Below are 19,271 nucleotides of genomic sequence, written 5' to 3' on the forward strand. Positions count from 1 at the left end.
TCTTGCACACCAGCTACAAAAGCACAACAGGTCTGGGAGCCGTGCTGAGTCTGCTCCCCCGCCTCGTTCCCCTGCCTCACCCGCTTGAAACCAGGCAGAGGTATAGCTAGCATCTCGGCTTCCAAGCTACCACTTCCTCCATCTTCTTTTAGAACATTGTGTCAGACGGGACCACGTGTTTCACTCATTTCCTGAGTTACTTCAGGACACCGGTGGTGATGGTATTAGCTTCCTACCTTCTAATAAATCTGAATTTACTTTCTCCCAAAATTTACACAGATATAAATCCCAGGAATTAGCTGATGATTAGCTTTATAATTTACTTTATTAACCGGCACTGATAAACCAATAGATTTTGCTCTTTGGAAAACTGATGCGATGGTTAATTACCGTTGTATTTTGTATTACAAGCAAGTGCAAACCCAAAAACAGAAAACGTGCTAAAACGTGGCAGCACTACGATTGCAGCAGAACATTGTAAATTTAAAATAATCATCTCATATAGTTATAAAAGGACAGTGGGGGTGCCTGCCTGCAGACATTTGTACTTAATCAGGTATAGAAACCCTTTTTCATTTCAGTTTAAATCCTAGGAAAATATCCCTGCTAGTGCAAAGAGAAGGTACTGTTGCCAATAAATTGCTATAACCTGGAAATAGTTTAAACATGCAAGGCGACTACAAAAATAACAAAATAATGGAAAATAACATTGGCAAAGTACGATATAAATCCACCATCCCTGGCACTGAAGTGTGCTTTTTTATGAGGATGTGCACAAGTTATCAGACAATATACCATCACTCACAGTGCAAGAGAGCCAATGGGTGAACTGGCTGGCCCATGTTGTAGGATGCAGTGGATGGAAGCATGTTTATGACATTGAAGCGAGCTGACCCAAAGTCAGTCAGTCTTGTCCGTGTGTCTGTATGTCCGTCAGTTTATTGATCTAGTTTAGGCTTATGATTTTTTTTTAAATTCAAGTGGCTGGTGAGGCTCAATGCCATAACTAAACATGCATGGCAGAGATAGAGAGTATGTACCCCAAGTGTATTTATCAAATGTTTTTTCTTGAGCCACTCCTTTCCTTATAAAAAAATTATATAACGTATATAAATATGAATTATGACTCATTATCAAGATGAAGGACGTGACTGTGTGACCTGATGACTGGGAAATAGGAATGCAAGTTAAGAGACCTGTGTGCCTCATTGTATAGTCACCAAGCATTCAGGGTGTTAGCCATTTCAAATAAGGAAGTTTCCATGTCATGTTATCTTATGTTATCTTATGTTAAAAACAAAATGAAGCATGTTCTTGTGTAGTGGAAGGTTCACCAGTTATTTTGCTTCATACAGTTGTCTTTCTTAAGAGACTGCTAGTTGCTAGATTGCTAGTTGTGGGGTTTCTCAATGGTGGTGGCTGCTAGCCTTGCAACCCCTAATGTGCCTTGTGTGTTCATTACAGTGCTTTAGTGTCTCTCATCTTTAGTAGCAGATTGTTTCCTGCTGGTTGTACTGCTTGGTTATTAAGGGAGGAATGGGGCATTGCCATCGCTCAATAATCCGTGCACATTTGTTCATTTGCTCGCGTGCTACATTTATACTGTGTATGGCTGTTTCTCCTGTCTTCTAAAGGGTTTTCTGTACGAAGGGACTCATACAGGACGTAGGGTCTTGTAACCTTCCGCAAACCTATCTCAGTTTGTTCTTTTTTTTTTTTTTTAAGTTTTATTGTTTTATTACAGGGAAATACAGCAATACAAATGAACCAGCAGCAGAAGAAAAAGTGATTTTTTTTGTATGCTTACAGAACATAAGAAAATCATAAAAAGTCCTGAGGTTAATTAAATCCAATCGGCAATTGGGGCCCAAATTTTCTCCCCCAGAATTCTTCTTTTGATACCTTTTAACTTAAATATGACAGACTCAATATTATACATAAACAATAATTTTTCACGCCAAGTAAAAAAAGAAGGGGGGGTCTGGATTGATCCACTCCCTAGTAATACATGCTCTGGCCACTGCCATACAATAAATAAAAAGTAAGTTACAGATCTTGATCTAGAAATAGAAGAGTCCATTCCTAACAACACCATCTCGATGTTTACTGAAATATCACAATTAAGGACGACTGCAAGAAAACTTTCAATTTGTTGAAAAAAACTCCTAAGTTTAGGACATTGAAAATACATATGCAAATCATTAGCTGCATACAACCCACAGCGACTACAGGTCGTTCCAGTGGTAGAGCTCCACTTGACAACCTTGCTGGGGGTATAGTAAAGATCGTGTATGCACATAAAGTGCTGAGATTTCATCATCCCTGTGATTAAGCACCATGAAGCACATTTAACTGAGGACAAAACATCAATACCAGGGAGACCTAATTTAGTAGCCCATTTAAGCTGACATTGTTCCATATCATCTCCACATTCTTGAATCAGACTTGTATAAAGAGGACCTATAGGCGTTTTTTTATAAAGAAGCTCAAATAAAGAAATTTTTATCATTCTCGCTGAAGTAATAAATGTATGGCTCTGTAGATAGCTGCGGATCTGAAGGAATTTGAAAAAATCATTTCTTGCCAACGAAAATTTAGTCTGTAGTTCTTGAAAAGATGCGATTTGACCATTATTAAACAAATCACCTAGATAAAATAGTCCTTTCTGTTCCCACCTGTAGACCGTGAGATCACAGAAAATATTTGGCAGAAGCCTGGGAGACGCTAAAGGTGTGTAAGGATTTAGTTTAGATATGGACAAAAGCTTACGTACTTTCTGCCAAGCTCCAAAGGCTGACTTCATCGTCTTATACTTTGTCTTTTTATGGTAGCTCGGCTCTACAACCTTAAGAAAACTGCCTTTCACTTCTTCACCCATAATCAATTCATAAATAGATGGAGTTTGACATTCGGTAATTTCTGCTCTGTCACCAATTATGAGAGGTCTGATAAATTGAAGCGTTGCTGCTAAGTAATAAAAGAAGAAATAAGGAACATTCCATCCTCCACACTCCTTACTCAGCATCATTTTTTTTAAAGCTTTCCGATGACGCTTGTAGCCCAATAAGAACCTACATGTAGTCCTTTCTAAACTTTTAAAACAAGAAGGGGAAAATTCCAACGGTATGGTGCGGTACAAGTATAACACTTTTGGCAGAATCAACATTTTTAAAATGTTGAGTCTACCATGCAGTGATAGGTGTAGATTATCTAGGCGTTGTAGCAAGCTATTAATTTGAGATATCACGGGACTAATATTAAGATCAGGTATTTTCTCTATAGGCAAAGTTAGTCTGATTCCTAAATATGTGACCTCTGAAACAGTAGGAATGTTTAGAAGTGTATTGTCTCCTGTGCATAAAATCTGTGTCTTTTCTATATTTAGTTTGTACCCTGAGAATGCCCCAAATTGTTTAGCGAGTTCGTTAATTGCAGGAACAGCAGTCTGCACGTCGGTGGTTGTTACAACGATGTCGTCACCGTAAGCCAGTGCACGATAATTCATATTCGCTAAGCAAATGGGGCTAATCCTTTGTTCCATGATAAACCGATTAATTAAGGGGTCGATATAAAGTGCGAAAAGTAAGGGGGAGCAGGGGCATCCTTGACGGGTGCCCCTGGTGATCAAAAAAAAAGGGGAGAGTTGGCCATTGATTCGAATATACGCTTTTGGGGCAGTGTACATAGTTTTTAAAGCTGTTAGAAACCCTGGGCCTAATCCCTTCCTAGCTAGCACAGCCCATAAATAGTTCCAAGCAACCCGGTGGAAAGTTTTTCAGCGTCTAAAAAAATGAGTCCAACCCTAGACCGGGTTGCTTGGGACCAATCCAAAAACGTGATCACTCATTGGATGTGGTCCGCGGTGTCTCGAGAAGGGATGAAGCCGTGCTGATATTTGGAAACCAATAAAGATATAACATTAGATAAGCGTGATGCAAAGATTTTGGAAAAAGTTTTACTATCGGCATTTATGAGGGAAATGGGGCGAAAGGATGACGGTAACAGAGGAGGTTTGCCCTTTTTAAGAAACACAGTTATAATGGAATCCTGCCAGGACTGAGGGGCTAGGCCTTGTTGAGCTCTTAGAAATAAATCCACCAGTACTGCTTTTAATACGTTTCGAAAATGTTTAAAGAACTCCAAGGGAATGAGGTCGGGACCTGCCGCCTTTCCGGAGGCCAAGGATAGTAACGACCCCTCAATTTCTTCCCAAGTAATGGGCAAATCCAGATTCTCCCTCTCCTGAATAGATAAAGTACCATTCAAGGCCTGATCAATAAATTGATTTTATTCGATCTATGCAATCTCCTTCCGTATCATCTGTGTAAAGTTGAAGATAAAAATCGCAGAACACTTTAAGTATATCTGCAGAGCTGTTAACTGTCATACCTCTAATATCGTTAATTCTATCAATACTAGCAAAAACAGCCTTTTGCCTTTCCCTCTTAGCCAGATGTTTTCCTGAGTTTTCACCCACCTCATATACCTCTGTTCGAAAAGCTGCAAGTTGTTGGGCAAATTTAGTAGCAAATCCCTGATGGGTCTTAACCTTATGAGCCAGTTGCTCCTTAACAATATTGTCTGTGGCTAGCCCCTTCTTGCAAGCCTGCATTAGACGAATGTCTATTAGTCTCAATTTATTCATCTCACATTCCTCATGCTTTCGAGTCACCCTCTGTTTTTTTATAGAGTAGCTCAGAGTTTCTCCTCGAACCCCGCACTTAAATGCGTCCCAAACTGTCTCTAACGAGGCAGAACCCTTATTATTAGCAAAGAACTCCGGTATCCAAGTATTCATGTGTTCAACATAAGATACATCAAACAAAAGCTTACGATCGAAAGGCCATGGCCGGGGATTAAATGGTAGAATTGACTCAAAACTAAGCATAATGGGGTTGTGGTCTGTGACAATTTTAGGTAAAACTCTATATTCCGTCTGGGTCAGCTCCTTGAAAAAGTTCCTTGTCACTAAGAAGTAATCCAGCCTAAAATGTTTTTGATATTGGGCAGAAAAAAAGGTATATCCATAAGTTCCCACCCTTTTCTCAAAGCCCACGTCTATCATACAGTATTCTTGGACAATCCCCTTAACTGCTTTAAACACATTCTTTTTTCTCCCCATATATGCAGTATTTCCACAAATATTGAATGTTTCATCCAAATGGAGATTAAAATCCCCACATATGATTAACTTGGGTGACCATAAAGCCAGCTCTAAGCTTAATTGATGGAAAGCTGTGGGGTCGTCAACCGTGGAGGCATAGACTGAACAAATAGTAATGAGCGACCCCCCAAGTTTAAATTCCGCAATGATCCTTCGTCCCAGCAGGTCTTCTTTGACTCTCTTGACATCCCCCAGACCAAACCTCTTCAAAATGGCCACCCCCCTTGTCATTGAACTTTGAAGAGAGCATCCCACAACCTCCATTCCCAGGTCCTTAAGCCATCCCCTATTTGACCAGGAGACATGGGTCTCCTGTATACAGATTACATCAGCTCGCATGGCTTTGAACACCTGAGCAGTTATGCCCCTTTTTCTTTTATCATTCAACCCGCAGACATTAATAGAACAGATCGAAAATTTAGCCATTATCTTGTATTAGTGTAATACCACAGTTAATCCTACATTTGCAAAAACAAAAAATTCCTACAATTGAACTCAGCCATACATATTTCAAGTATCCCAAAACTAAGCATCCTTCAGCTGTATTTCCCTGCACCCAACACATCACCCTTTTCCCCCCAGCCCCCCCCCCCAGCCTCCCCTCCCACCCCGCTCTCCTCCCAAAACCCCACCACCAGAAGCTTAAGGGTGAAAGCCCTCATTGATGGAAAGTGAAGATGAGCTAAGTGGTTCTGCCTGATCCACCCGGGCCTTGATAATCTTATATCTTTTCCCTAATACGCTTAAGAGAAAGGAAAAAAAAAAGCCCTTTATCCTGTCATCTATTTCATTTCATCTAAAAAATGCTGTGCCTTGATCTCAGATGAAAAGAAGATGGTTTTCCCCTTGTATACCACCTTGAGCTTTGCAGGGTTTAACAAAAAGACTTTCCCGCCTTTAGACTGGATTGGAGCCATTAGCTGCTTAAGCCTCCAACGTTGTTGCACTATTGCTGGACAGAAATCTGGCCTTACAAAGAACTCATGCCCCAATCCCTTTCTAGTCTTTGAAGGTCTAGCTTGATCATATAAAATCTCACGGAGTAAGTAGTTTTGCAGACAAATAAGGATAGCTCTTGGATTCTTGTTCCCCCCCCCCCCCCATCACGTTTTTGATTAAAGGGAAAACGATGAGCTCTAATAATCTCTTTATCCCAGACCCACCCCTGGAGATCTGGAAAGGCATCAGAAAACAGGTCCACAACAAAACGACGAATATCTCCCCCCTCCGAACGTTCTGCAACCCCCAAAATGCGCAAGTTATTGCGCCTTGCTCGATTCTCCAAGTCGGTCAGTTTCCAGTCAATGTCCTGCCTGGTATTTGCCAAGTCCTTAATTGAATTGTTCTGTGTAGACAGTTCATCCTCAACAGCAGAGATACGGGTCTCAGTCTCGTTAACTCTTAAGATGGTTTCGCTACTAGATTTAGCTAAGCGACGTACTACATTCTGCAGTTTTCGCACAGCCCCTTGCGTGCGAAGCCCCTCCGCCTTAGTCTCCTCTCTGTGAGCCATGATTAGCCTGTACATGGAAGTTTGCAAATTGTAAATAGACTTAAGAGTGATTTCCTCATCTCCTTCCAGAAATTCTTGAAGCTCAGGTTGACTTTGCGGAGCTGCTCCAGCTCCTTCCCACTGCGGTTGAGCGACTGCGCCAACATTATCACTCAATGGAGGGTTTTGGGATTCAATAACCTTGCGAACTGTGTTTGGAGTCCCCTCATTCGTCAAGTTGTCAGAGCCCAGAAGTTCTTCCTCAGAGTTTTGAGTGCCCTCGTCAGCTCAATCCTTTGAGGATAGGTGGCCTTCATTGACCAGATCCTCGTCATTCTCTCCGTCAGATACAAGCGAGACATCAGACATAGAGTAAAATTGACCTCCTGATTCAATAGATTCAGCATAGTTTGTAGTTAGAGCTGCCCCATTTTCCTCTACATCCCCCCCTACATTAACTCGTGGTGAGACTCTGACTTCACCAACCGCTTGGCAAAGTTCAGCAACGTCTTTATCAATGTCTTCTTCTTCCAAGGGGGGGGGAGCTGCACCCCCTAATTTTGCAGGGGTGAGTAGAGTATTGAGGCCACGATTTTTTGAAACAGCGCCTGATGGGTCAGCTATAGCGGTTCCATGTGCTCCTTGCGCCTTCCCTTTGGTGAGAACTTGAGGTGCCTGCGTTGTATTCTTATTTGGAATAGTTACATTTTTTTGTTGTTGAATAAATCAGGTATTATAGGCTCCTTACTGACCAAGTTTTGCTGGCGAGCATGAGTCTCTGGAGCGGAGCTATCTTGAGAACTAGGCTCTGGTGCAGGTCTTATTGTAGTGCTTTCAGCATTGCTAGGCGCCATGCTAGCTGGATTATCTACATCAGCTAAACTAACAGCTGTTTTTGTTCTGCCCCCTCTACCCTTAGGTGCCATAACTTTCCGTATCTCCTTTTAAGAAGTTAAAGGCAGACAGGGCAAGGAACTCTGCTTGTAGAAGTACCAGTATTTCACTGTTGTAGAAAGTCCCACCAGTACCAATGCACACAGTCAGGAGGGACCAAGAGGATAGAAATGAAGGCAGGGCTGGTCAGTATCAATTTAAGCCCAGACACACGAGGAGAGAAGGAAAAAAAAAAAGTCACAGCGTAGGTTTCAAATATACTAGCTCTCCCCTTCTCTTACCCCTCAGCTGGTCTGTCAGACGAAAGAAAAGAAAATTTTCAAGCTGCCGTCGTGTAGATATTGCAACAATGTTGCAGTGTTCCCGATTCCTCTATCTTTTTTCTCTCTTGTTAAATGAGAGCCGGGTGCCGACTATAACAGACCAAGCCGCGCACCGGGCTGATCTAAACTCCGGTTCAGCAACCCCACACCTGTGGTCACTCGGCGTCTCGCTCGTCCTGCTCCTGCACTCCCGTGCTCACAGAGTCTGAAAGCTCGCCACACGCCGTGATACTTCAATCGGCCACGGCTCCGGAGAAGAAAGAACCTCCTCCCAAGTAAGTACGAGTCCCGTACTTAAACAGAGGCAGCTTGTCAAGGCGCAGGCTGAAAGCCGTTCCGGGTGCAGGCAGAACGCCATGTAGCTCCTCACTCGGCTGCAGTAGCGGCCGCCATCTTGCTTCAATCTCAGTTTGTTCTGTGGATCTTGTGCTTCTGTTATTGTGAGCATACCAGAGTATTTATGTCCTTAATATGCCAACTGATGCTTGCTGGCTCTGGGTTTCCAGTAGCAGCCTTTGTAGGGGATTGTCATTTGCAACCTTTCTGCCAATCTTGTAATTCTTATCAGATCATGTATGCATTTCATTAGTTTCCTGTATCAATGTGTGGGTGTGTTCTGCATTTGCTGTGTAATCTGTTGTATGCTGGTTGGGGACAGGGGCCCAGAACATATAACCTTCCATAGACCTATGTAAGTGTGTTCACTGAAACTCATTTCATATATGATGTGGGTAATTGGTATCCAAATTTGTGTCTTCTCACTGTAAGTTTTGCAACAATGAGGTTGCTTGGAGCTGGTGGAGTGGGGTACGGCTTTGCAACCTTCTATCATATATGTTTGTGTGATCAGCATGCCTTGAATTACGGTGTGTATTATGGTGTTTGTTTCAGTACTTATTTTGCACACTGAATGACAAAGAATGTAGGATTGGTGCACTGCTTGCCAACTGTATGACCATTCACACATGCTTTACAACCACTTATGCAGCTGCAAAGCACCGAAAGGTTACAATCTACTCTAGACATGTAATAACCAATTGGGAAGTAGAAGTGGCCCAAGGTGGTGTCATGTACTAGCTGTCTGAAGGGCCATGTGCGGCACTCCCCAGTTAGAGGGCAATATTCGGAGAACGGAAATGAAGTAATAGAGGAAGTGGAGGGTAGAGAAGAGCAATGCGGCTCCACGACAAGGTGTCTCTGCTGACTAGTCTTTCAAATAAATAAGCCAGTATTTGTATTTTAGATTTAAATCTGTACACTAGCCGTTTCAAAAAAGAAACCAAAAAGCCCACATCCGGGCCATGCGTTGCACTGTATATACCAAGCTTGAAACACATCGTATAAGCATTCAAACAGATCTACCCTGTTACAACTGGATAAAAACAACTGCTTTGAAGATTCAAGTATGCATTTCCTCAAAACATCAAGAATAAACCAGACACTGTGTCTCAGTAAGCCAGTAGCAACAAGCATTTACAATGCAATGGTTTTGCCTTTGTTAAAGTTTGAGCTATTGGCAATGCTCTTGACATTATTTTTATATATGTTTTTTTTTAACATAAATAAATGGCATTGTCATTTGCAATGCCACTAGCTTTATCTCTCGCAAATGCCACACACAAACACACAGACCCACAGAGTCTATACTCTATACAGTTATGTCAATATAACATGTGTATGCAATCTATTGAAGATGAAGGTACTTAGGGCAATATTTAATCTAATGCTCAGTAAAAAAAACATAGTAATGTAGTTAAGTGTAAACATGAAGTAATCATCCATGTAATACAACACAATAGGAAAATCTTAATTTATATTACGAAGGAAAAGGTGACCAGTGCCATCTCATTGTAGGTCTAATGCAGATCACAGTAATTACATTGTGTAATGTAAGGCAATACAAAGACATCTAAATATCAGTCAACACAATAAATAGTAGAACAATCAGAGTAATCACTTCTGTAACCTGATGCAATTTGCATGGTTACTGCCCAGATGGCAACTGTTCTTTATCCGTCCTGCATGACAACTTCACATGCAGCAGTTTACTCTGTGTGAGAGTAGCTTCAATTTCTGCTGTACATCGGTTGTGCAAAGGTACCTTGCCCTGTCTGCTCTACTGTACATGCTCTGAATGCGAAAGAAACTTGTAAACTTAATATGAGCTGTGTGGAGACTGCCCAGCAGCTTATACTGTACAAGCCCTGTGCGCCTTGGACGAGATAAGATACAAATTCACAAATATATATTTGGCACTGTCCATGGTTTTCTTTGGTGGTGGTTCGGTCATCATCCAAACGCTAACACCAGATGTTTCAAATACATTAAAGTGTACATTTTTTTGTTCTGGAGTGCAATAACACCATTTCGCACAACATGAAACTAGCCGGGCACATTCCACGATTTAATAAATGTTTTCAGAGCTTGCATAAATGAACACGTCAGTTTCACTCGCTAGCAACAATAGTAATTACTGGAACAGTTTAAGAACTTGTGGGCACACTGAATTATTATTACAAGTAAAACACTTAAAGTTGGATACGCATTGCTATGCCAATAAATTAAACAAAAGCGGGGAGTTGGATTTAAAATATAATTTATACCTGTGGAAATGTGTTTTCAAACCAAACTAAATGAAGACATAAGTACAGTTAGTTCTATAACAAGAAAAAAAACCTCAAATTGTTCAGCTATAAACGACCTGTGGAATAGTGTGACAACTTACAAAAAATATAGCAAAGATCTCGTGAAATTTGTTAATAACAATCGGGGTACGTGCTGGGCGTGACAGACGGGTCTCCGGAAGTTGGAAAATATTATCGCTTACATTTGGTCTAATACTGTAGTTGGGAACTGCAGTTTTATTAGAAAACAAATTGTCAGTACAAGCAGCTGTGACTATTCAATATTTTTCAATGCACAGAAAAAGTGTATTTATGGAGTAACACCGGAGGAGTTTCGGAATGGGCTGGCGCAGGGGTTGAGGCGTTCCTGAAGAAAAGAGGCTGCTGAAGGATGGGTGGGGTTTTGAGTGCTGAAACGGGTCGAGAGCATTTAAGAGCGATAGGGTTAAGCGTGGCGGCGGGGACTAAACGAGAGTACACATATAGAGTTGCCATTTAGATATAATTCTCTCTTGCCTTTGACAAAAACGTTCGCATATCCCCTAGTTTTACTTCCTCTCGCGAAAAATATCCGTCTCTTCACTGCAAGTTAAATGGAAAAGAAAACTCATGCACTTCCTGCCGTAAGATATCTTTTCTGTGGGGACTGAAGCTGTAGTATATTTTTGGGGGTTGAGGGGTGGAATATTTATCGGTTTGAAATGGAAGCGGGAGGGGGGGCGGGAAAGACACGGACAGCGGGAGGGGTTAATAACAATCGGGGTACGTGCTGGGCGTGACAGACGGGTCTCCGGAAGTTGGAAAATATTATTGCTTACGTTTGGTCCAATACTGTAGTTGGGAACTGCAGTTTTATTAGAAAACAAATTGTCAGTACAAGCAGCTGTGACTATTCAATATTTTTCAATGCACAGAAAAAGTGTATGTATGGAGTAACACCGGAGGAGTTTCGGAATGGGCTGGCGCAGGGGTTGAGGCGTTCCTTAAGAAAGGAGGCTGCTGAAGGATGGGGGGGTTTTGAGTGCTGAAACGGGTCGAGAGCATTTAAGAGCGATAGGGTTAAGCGTGGCGGCGGGGACTAAACAAGAGTACACATATAGAGTTGCCATTTAGCTAGATATAATTCTCTCATGCCTTTGACAAAAACGTTCGCATATCCCCTAGTTTTACTTCCTCTCGCAAAAAATATCCGTCTCTTCACTGCAAGTTAAATGGAAAAGAAAACTCATGCACTTCCTGCCGTAAGATATCTTTTCTGTGGGGACTGAAGCCGTAGTATATTTTGGGGGGTTGAGGGGTGGAATATTCATCGGTTTGAAACGGAAGCGGGAGGGGGGGGCGGGAAAGACACGGACAGCGGGGGGGGGGGCGGGAAAGGCACGGACAGCGGGAGGGGTGGGGGGGAAAGGAACGCACTCACCTGGACTTCTTCAAGCAGGAAGGTAGGTGCCGGCAATGCCGGACCAGATTCAGGGGCGTTCCCGAGAAGTGGCTTTCGGCTGACGTAGCGTGACATAGCCAAAAGCCAAAAATTCTCGGGAACGCCCCCTAATCTGGTCCTGCATTGACGGACAAACGTGCCTTCCAATGGCTAGCCTCTATTTATGGAGCTAGCCAATGGAAGACTGGGGCGGATTCCAAGCCTCATACTATACTCATTAGGTTTTCGCCTGCGTGAAAAAGCAGCGCAGTGCGCAGCTTTCGCCAGGCAAAACCTAAAAAGGGAACATAAGAGGGACAATAGAGAGAGAAAAGGTAACGAAAAAGGTACAAAAGCCGCCATCCCCTACTTCAGGGGGAGAACTCCCAAGCCCAGAGGAGTTTCTATTCACCCTGGCCCTTGGGGATAACGGGGACACACTGATCAACCACACAGCCATCCTTGGCTCTTGTTCTGACGTGCAAGCGCAGGAACCTTTTCTCTCAGTTGACTGTTTTCAGCTTTGACTGGTAGTACACCAATGCCTGATGCCGTTTCACCACGAGCCACTCCTTGATGCCCATCAGTTCCCACTTCCTAGCCTGGGTATAAGGGAATCAAATATGGAAAAATGACTGTTGCTTGTCTCCCCTCAGCAGATCTTTATCCAGGCCTGTTGCCAGAAGTATATTTTTATGGAAGAGTGGCCCTCAGCTATGACCAAACAGTAAAGCTGTGCTCTATAGGTGCATTCTTTTCCAAATATTGGTTGCACCACTAAATATCAACCCCCAAAATATCATGGTAAAAGAATATTGAGGGCAGCATGTTAAAAGATAACTATATATAGGGAAGTATAGATTTACTACTCCTAACTCCACATCTGCATACCTTGAAGTTACATGTATCGCGTAGGTACATATATGTGGAAAAAGGTTTAGAGAAAAATATACTTACCTGTCGGCATTTTAGAGTCGATGTTCTGTCCTCAATATTCTGTCCCTTTGATATTCAGGTGCACACTGGTGATTCTTTTTGAAGAAATACATGGCTTTTTGTAAGGTACATTTTAAAGCACACTCAATATACTTTTCACAATCTAGCTTACAATTCTATTAGTTAGATGGGATTTAAAGTACAAGGGTGTAAAGTAGACTATTTTGCAACTTTGTGTATTTTCTGTTACAGATTTGTGGAATACAGAGCTTATCAAGTTATTTAAAAAATAAAACAATTAAAGCTGGCGTCAACTCAGAACCCTCCAACACCTCTTGTGGTAGATGTCTATCCTCCACACTCATAATTGTTTTGCTGAAGGATGTCCTACCAGGGATATTCTACTTCAGGGACACATCACACCAGGAAGGCCCTAAAGGATACACCTAACCTTATATAAATCTAAGAAATTTCATCTGATTCGTAAAGTGTGAAATTTCTTAATTCTGACCAAATTCCGAGGTTAAGTTTTAATTTAACTTGCCACTAATTTAAAAACTTTACAGAGAGCTTGGAGCATATTAATCATTAACGTTTTGGGAAATGGGTGGCATCTGTGTGTTTTAAACATTTTAGGGCTGCAACAATGGTAAAAACTAAATGGATTTAGATGTCATTTTTCAGGGAGGATTGGGAAGGTACCACACTGAATTCCACTATAAGGTTGTGGCAAAAAATGGATAGTTCAATTATATTGATCAAAAGCACTAGTCAAAACTGCATGTACTTTAAGCAGTCTCTGACATTGGGATACATCCCTCATAGTTACAGGCAGGTTGTGTGAAAGGTATTGTACAAAAGGAGACCTTCGTTAGATATCGACATACAAGACAGGTAAACATGGACCCTGATTGGGTCCATTTGAGGCCTGTGGCCAGGCTGAGGACACTAGTTCTGTCTTCAGTTAGTGGAGCTATATATTAGCACTGGCTCTAAAATTCTGAGTTGTGCTTTCACGGTTTGCATCTAGGATCCTGCTCTGTGATAACAAATCTGTTGGATGCTGATTCCCATTTGGATGCTACAGAGTTGTCCACTTCTATAATAATGGACATTCTCCACTCTTTTACATGCAGTACACTTCTTGCATAGAATCCTCAAGTATGTCACTAACATTGCTTGAACGAGCATGCTCTTTTCTGAGTGGTGAATGTAGAAAGAATGGAAGCCTGACATTTCTACTAGAAATGGAAAATATTTACTTGCAAAAGTATTGTTCAGCATTACAACAGGTGCAGATAAATGTCGAGCTCCATGTTATGAAACAGTTAAGAGACAGCCAAATTTAAATGTACACCAGAAAGCCAAAAAACCTCCTTAAGAGAACCTGTAGTTCTCAGCAAGTTGGTTGTACTTTCCACCGACTACAGAAGCGACTGTACACATGGCTGATATTCATTAAAATGGAAGGCGTCAGGAGTTCTGACCAAGGGCATACAGTAACAAATAAGACTGTTGTGCCTTTGTTAAGCAATTTGGAAAAAGAAATGTGGATCAAGCAGTGGTTAGACCCGATAAGGATTTTAAGGACCTCTAGACAAGGTGATTTGTGGATCTTGTACTAATATCCCTCCTAGAAAATATTATGCAGAATTGTGATTTGAAATCACTTTGGGCCAGGTGTATGGGCCGAAACAGGATAAGCTATAAATTCCGCTTACAGTCTCCATTCACCATGTCTCTATTTGTACCAAACTCTCATTTGCCCCTGTAGGCTTGCTTTTACTTTCTCTATTCTGTCCCAACTCTGTCCCCACTGCATCTCAACATTTTCCCCACTATCCCGTTCTGTTTTCTGCTCCATCTATCTTCCCATGACCATCTCTCCTTCTCTCTCTTGCTTTTTCTATTTACTCTCCCTTTTTCTCTCAATCTTCTCTCCTTTTCTAGAACCTCTTATCTATGTCTTTTCCATTACCTTCTTTGTACTTCTTAATAATTGTTATATTTTCTCTAGCCCTCTTCCCGCTGGACAATGTATGGCAATTTAAACTTTCTCTTTGCTGTGTATGGCCATTTCCAGCACCTGCCTCAGAAGGTACAACGGTACCTTCCGAGAAATCAAATAAGTATTTATTTATTATCATTTGATTTATCGTTTAGGCCACAAACTGACCGACTTCCGGCATTACCCTTACCCCCTGGGGGCAGTTTACATCTATCTCAGTGACGTTCCTGTACTGGCTTACAGAAGCTGTTTGTAGAGTGTACCGTTGTACCTTCTGAGGAGAGCACCTTCCATCTGTGCTTCAAACCTAGGTCGCTGTCATCTTTTGGTGCCACTATTTATATGTTCTTTGCATTTATTGTAGTTTTTTTTCTTCAATTCCCTGCTCTTATGGGCGACGATTGCTTACAAGGCAAGAATTTTTGATATCTGGAAGCATGACCCCATGATATATAGACGTCCTTTTTTCCCCTTGTCGCCCCTATGTTAATACATGTTCTGCTTAAAGGGTCCTTTCCACTAGAGAGGTTGTCCCCAATTCTTGAATTTTTATTTTCCATGTTACTCAGGTTGCTTTTTTGGTTAATATGATTCTTTTTTAAATTCGATATGCCTTGTGGTTGACTCCTGCGGTCACTTATCTGCTCAGTGCTGTTTAGCCTGACCTACATATTTTCCTCTGTTTTTATCGATTCAGGATCTTCAGTATTTTAGGATGTTTACCCCGCTCCATTCAGACTTCATGTTAAGAAAGTAGCCTGTACACCTTGAGTTGTAAGGTGTGTATTTAATGACACTGGTGATGGATATTTCTTTCTTTTTTGATTTTTACACAGTTGACTGGGATATAAGGTTCAAACTATGGATGGATTATGAGGTATACTTTTCCTGAGACACCATGTTTTCTTCTTTTTATCTTTTTGCTTATTTTTTATGTTGAGTCTAAGTAATTAGTGTGGAACCCTGTGAATGTCTTGCTCAATGTTTGACCTTGATTTGTCTTGCTTTTAACTATTTTATTCCCTGTACACTTTCTCCCACACTGGGACAGACAGTGGAATGTTTGTACAATTGTATGTCTTTGTAAAACAGAGCGGTGCTCCTTATTTACCTGAGCTGCAGCCAGGTGAGGTGAGGCGCTATCCCCACAGAAATTGAGTGAGTGATATCATGCTAACTAAATCGTAATGACATGAACACAAGAATATCACTACTGTAGAGTGTATTTTTTGACAAATATGTTTGTTTCTTCTCATTTTCTTTCCGTGTTTGCATGACTACTTTAGATTGTGGAGGAGAACCTGCACCTGACAAACAGGTGATATAATCTCTTTTTATCATTTCTCACATAACTTTACAGCAGTAGCAACATCTAGGTCCTGATGAATGCAGAGGATCTTGTCGACCAAGGATGCAGAAACATGTCGACCACTCGCTGAGCAGATATTATGTTTTCCACTTTTCACTATTGTTTTTAAGCTTAGGGAGCTGAGAGAAAACATTAAAATTAATCATTCTACTCAGTCTCACCTAATTTTATTCACTTCACTAATTTCACTTGCACTGCTTTTTCAGTTGTAACACCACACTGACACCACTTAGCGAAATAACAATTGTGGACTCTTCTTACTCGCACAGTCCCTTCTTTACAACTTGTGTGACTGTGTGCACACTAACTCCTGGGTAAGGAGAACCCAAATGATGTAATAGTGGTGGTACAGAAAGGCAACTGATGGGAAAATTCTCACCTTGGGTATGTGTTGCACGTATATTTGTCTAAATGGCTTTACATGTTTAACCACATTTGTTCCACAATCTTTCCTCTTGTCGTGTAATTGGCTGTCTGTACCTAATTTTTTGATATCCACTTCTGTGTCACGAATATTGATCAAAGCATGTAATGTGCGCCCTGATGAAGGAATTTCTATAATACCTGTTGGTACTTTCCGAAATGCGCGTCAGCGCTTTCCTTCTGTGTGTGTTGTGTATTTTTGTGAATTGTATATTTTTGTCTTCTGTAATGTCTAATGTTTTTCATTTTTTGTAAATGAATGTATTTTGGATCCATTGTACGTGATTGATGTATTTGATTTTTGGGTGTTGGGTATATAGTTTGTATTTCTATTTTTTGAATGTTGCTTTTTGTGGGCTTGATTTTTGTGCTTTATGAATAATTGTTCAAAGTTCATATGACTATAGAACAATGGGCTTTATATTTTATCTATGAATGAATTTATCTATATGTTTTGTCTGACCTCTTTTAAGTAAAATGATAAAATATTTAATAATGACAAATAAATAATAACAACAAATCAGTTGAGCAGTTCTGTGGGTGAATGTTTTCATATTGTGGAGCTATTGCCCTTGGTTCCCTTTTGGTGCAGACATCTTTTGATGTTCTTTAGTCTGTTTTCTTCCCTGGTTGGACGTTCCCCTAGAACTGGTTTTCTCAGGGTCCCTCTTCTGTTTATTTAGTAATGTACTTACCAAACCTGATTAAATTATTCAACCTCAGCTGTTATAACCATGTATATGACTAACAAATAATAAAAAATAATAGATTGTCTGTAAGACCTCTACAACTTGATGACTGCCTTTAGGCCCTAAACAGATAGATGATGAATAACCATCTAATGCTAAATGCCACACAGACAAAGCTTATGCCCTTCGGAAAAAAATACCAGCCTACCATCGCATAGCCCAGGGAACATGAGGCCCCTCCCACAATATCAAGAGAAGTAAGAAACCTAGTGGTAAACATGTTAAAAAACGGAGTGCCTTATACACAATGAAAAGACTATGTTGCATCCTCCCATATCTTGGAAACCAACAAAAACTGCAAGCCATCCTTAAACTCCTAATCCCCCAGCGTAGCTATGCCGGAAGCCTATACCTTGGCACTCCTTCATTTATCATATGCAAAATATAATTAATCCAAAATGCTGCTGCAAGACGTCTTCTCTGCCTTCACACAAAAGATAACATGACTCCAGTCCTACAATCATTCCACTGGACAAGAAGGACAATGTTCAAGGCACTTTGTATTGTTCACAGAGCCTCCAACGAAAAGGACTGCTATACCTAGAAGCTAAATTCAAGCAATACAAACAAATAAGGACATTGCGCTCCAGGCTTGCACCATTTATCATCATGCACCTTACCATAAGAAAGCCGTAGGAGGCACTGCTTTCTCAGTACAAGCTACCAAGCTCCTGAACTCACTAGCTGCCAGCATTAAAAGCATCCAGGAGTTTCTAAACTTCAGACGATAATTGAAAACATGGATATTTTCAGGACAACGACACCACCCACATCCCAGCCGCAGAATCTGCATAGACAGTCGCACCCTCAGGCTCAATCTTTAGCTTACAATCCACAGGTTGGAAACAACCCAATCAGCAAACTACTTTCAATAAGCAGGTAAGTTAAGAAGGGCGGACCTCTGCTTTGCCAGGGTATTGTATAATTACGTAAGTTCATACATAACATTTCTGGCCCACTCTAATACTAATGCAATAACACCCAGTGGTTAGCAGCGAACTGTAACGTACGCTGTTACATTCAATTAAGGCATTTTTGCTTTGAAGGTTGTCCAGTACTGTGCAGTCAAGAAACCAGCCATCACTAAATGAACAGACATGAATTAACTGTAGAGATCTGTCACATACTAAAGGTCAATCGGAGGACTTTAATCTAGTCCATGATTGCAGGTCCTAAATATCTATACTCTGGCCACTTCTTTCAACTCACAATAACTTTACAATATAAGATGATGGTAACAATGCACATCACTGCAGATCTCTCCTTTTCTATCCCTCCAACATTGCCCAGAACTATACACTAGGGGCAGATTTACTAAGATTTTGTGTTGTGGTTGCGTCGCTTTTGTGGTGCAGCCCTGATACAAAATCATTTTTGGTATTTTATAAGCTAGGCAAAGCCACTTTGCATGGTATAGTAAATATAAAGTAACACAAGACAGCACATAGCGCTGCCTTGAGTTACCCTGCATTTGGAAGGAGTTTCATGGGTGGAGGATGGGTGTTTGCATGCATCCACCCATAGATTTTGGTGCATTCCAAGATATAGTAAAGCTAGTAAGCCTCCGCATTTGGCAAAATGGAAAAAGGAATAAGCCTCTTAGGATTGTTTTTGTGCAGGAAGGTGTTTTTCGCTACAAAAAATCAGTTGTGCTATTAATGCACCATGGAGCAAGGCAGCACACAGTGTGCCAGCGCTACGAGACAGGCACATTTCTTCTGCTTCCCTTTCAGGCAATGCAGAGCAGCAAGTTACTGTGCTGTGTTGCGTTGTATGAAATGTAAATAAATCTGCCCCAAAGTTTCTGATTGGACAACCCAAAGCAGTAACTAGCCAGCAGACTATAATCATTTATTACCACACTTCTAC

This window comes from Lissotriton vulgaris, chromosome 4_1 (assembly GCF_964263255.1).
Source record: "Lissotriton vulgaris chromosome 4_1, aLisVul1.2, whole genome shotgun sequence".
NCBI classification, from domain to species: Eukaryota; Metazoa; Chordata; class Amphibia; order Caudata; family Salamandridae; genus Lissotriton; species Lissotriton vulgaris.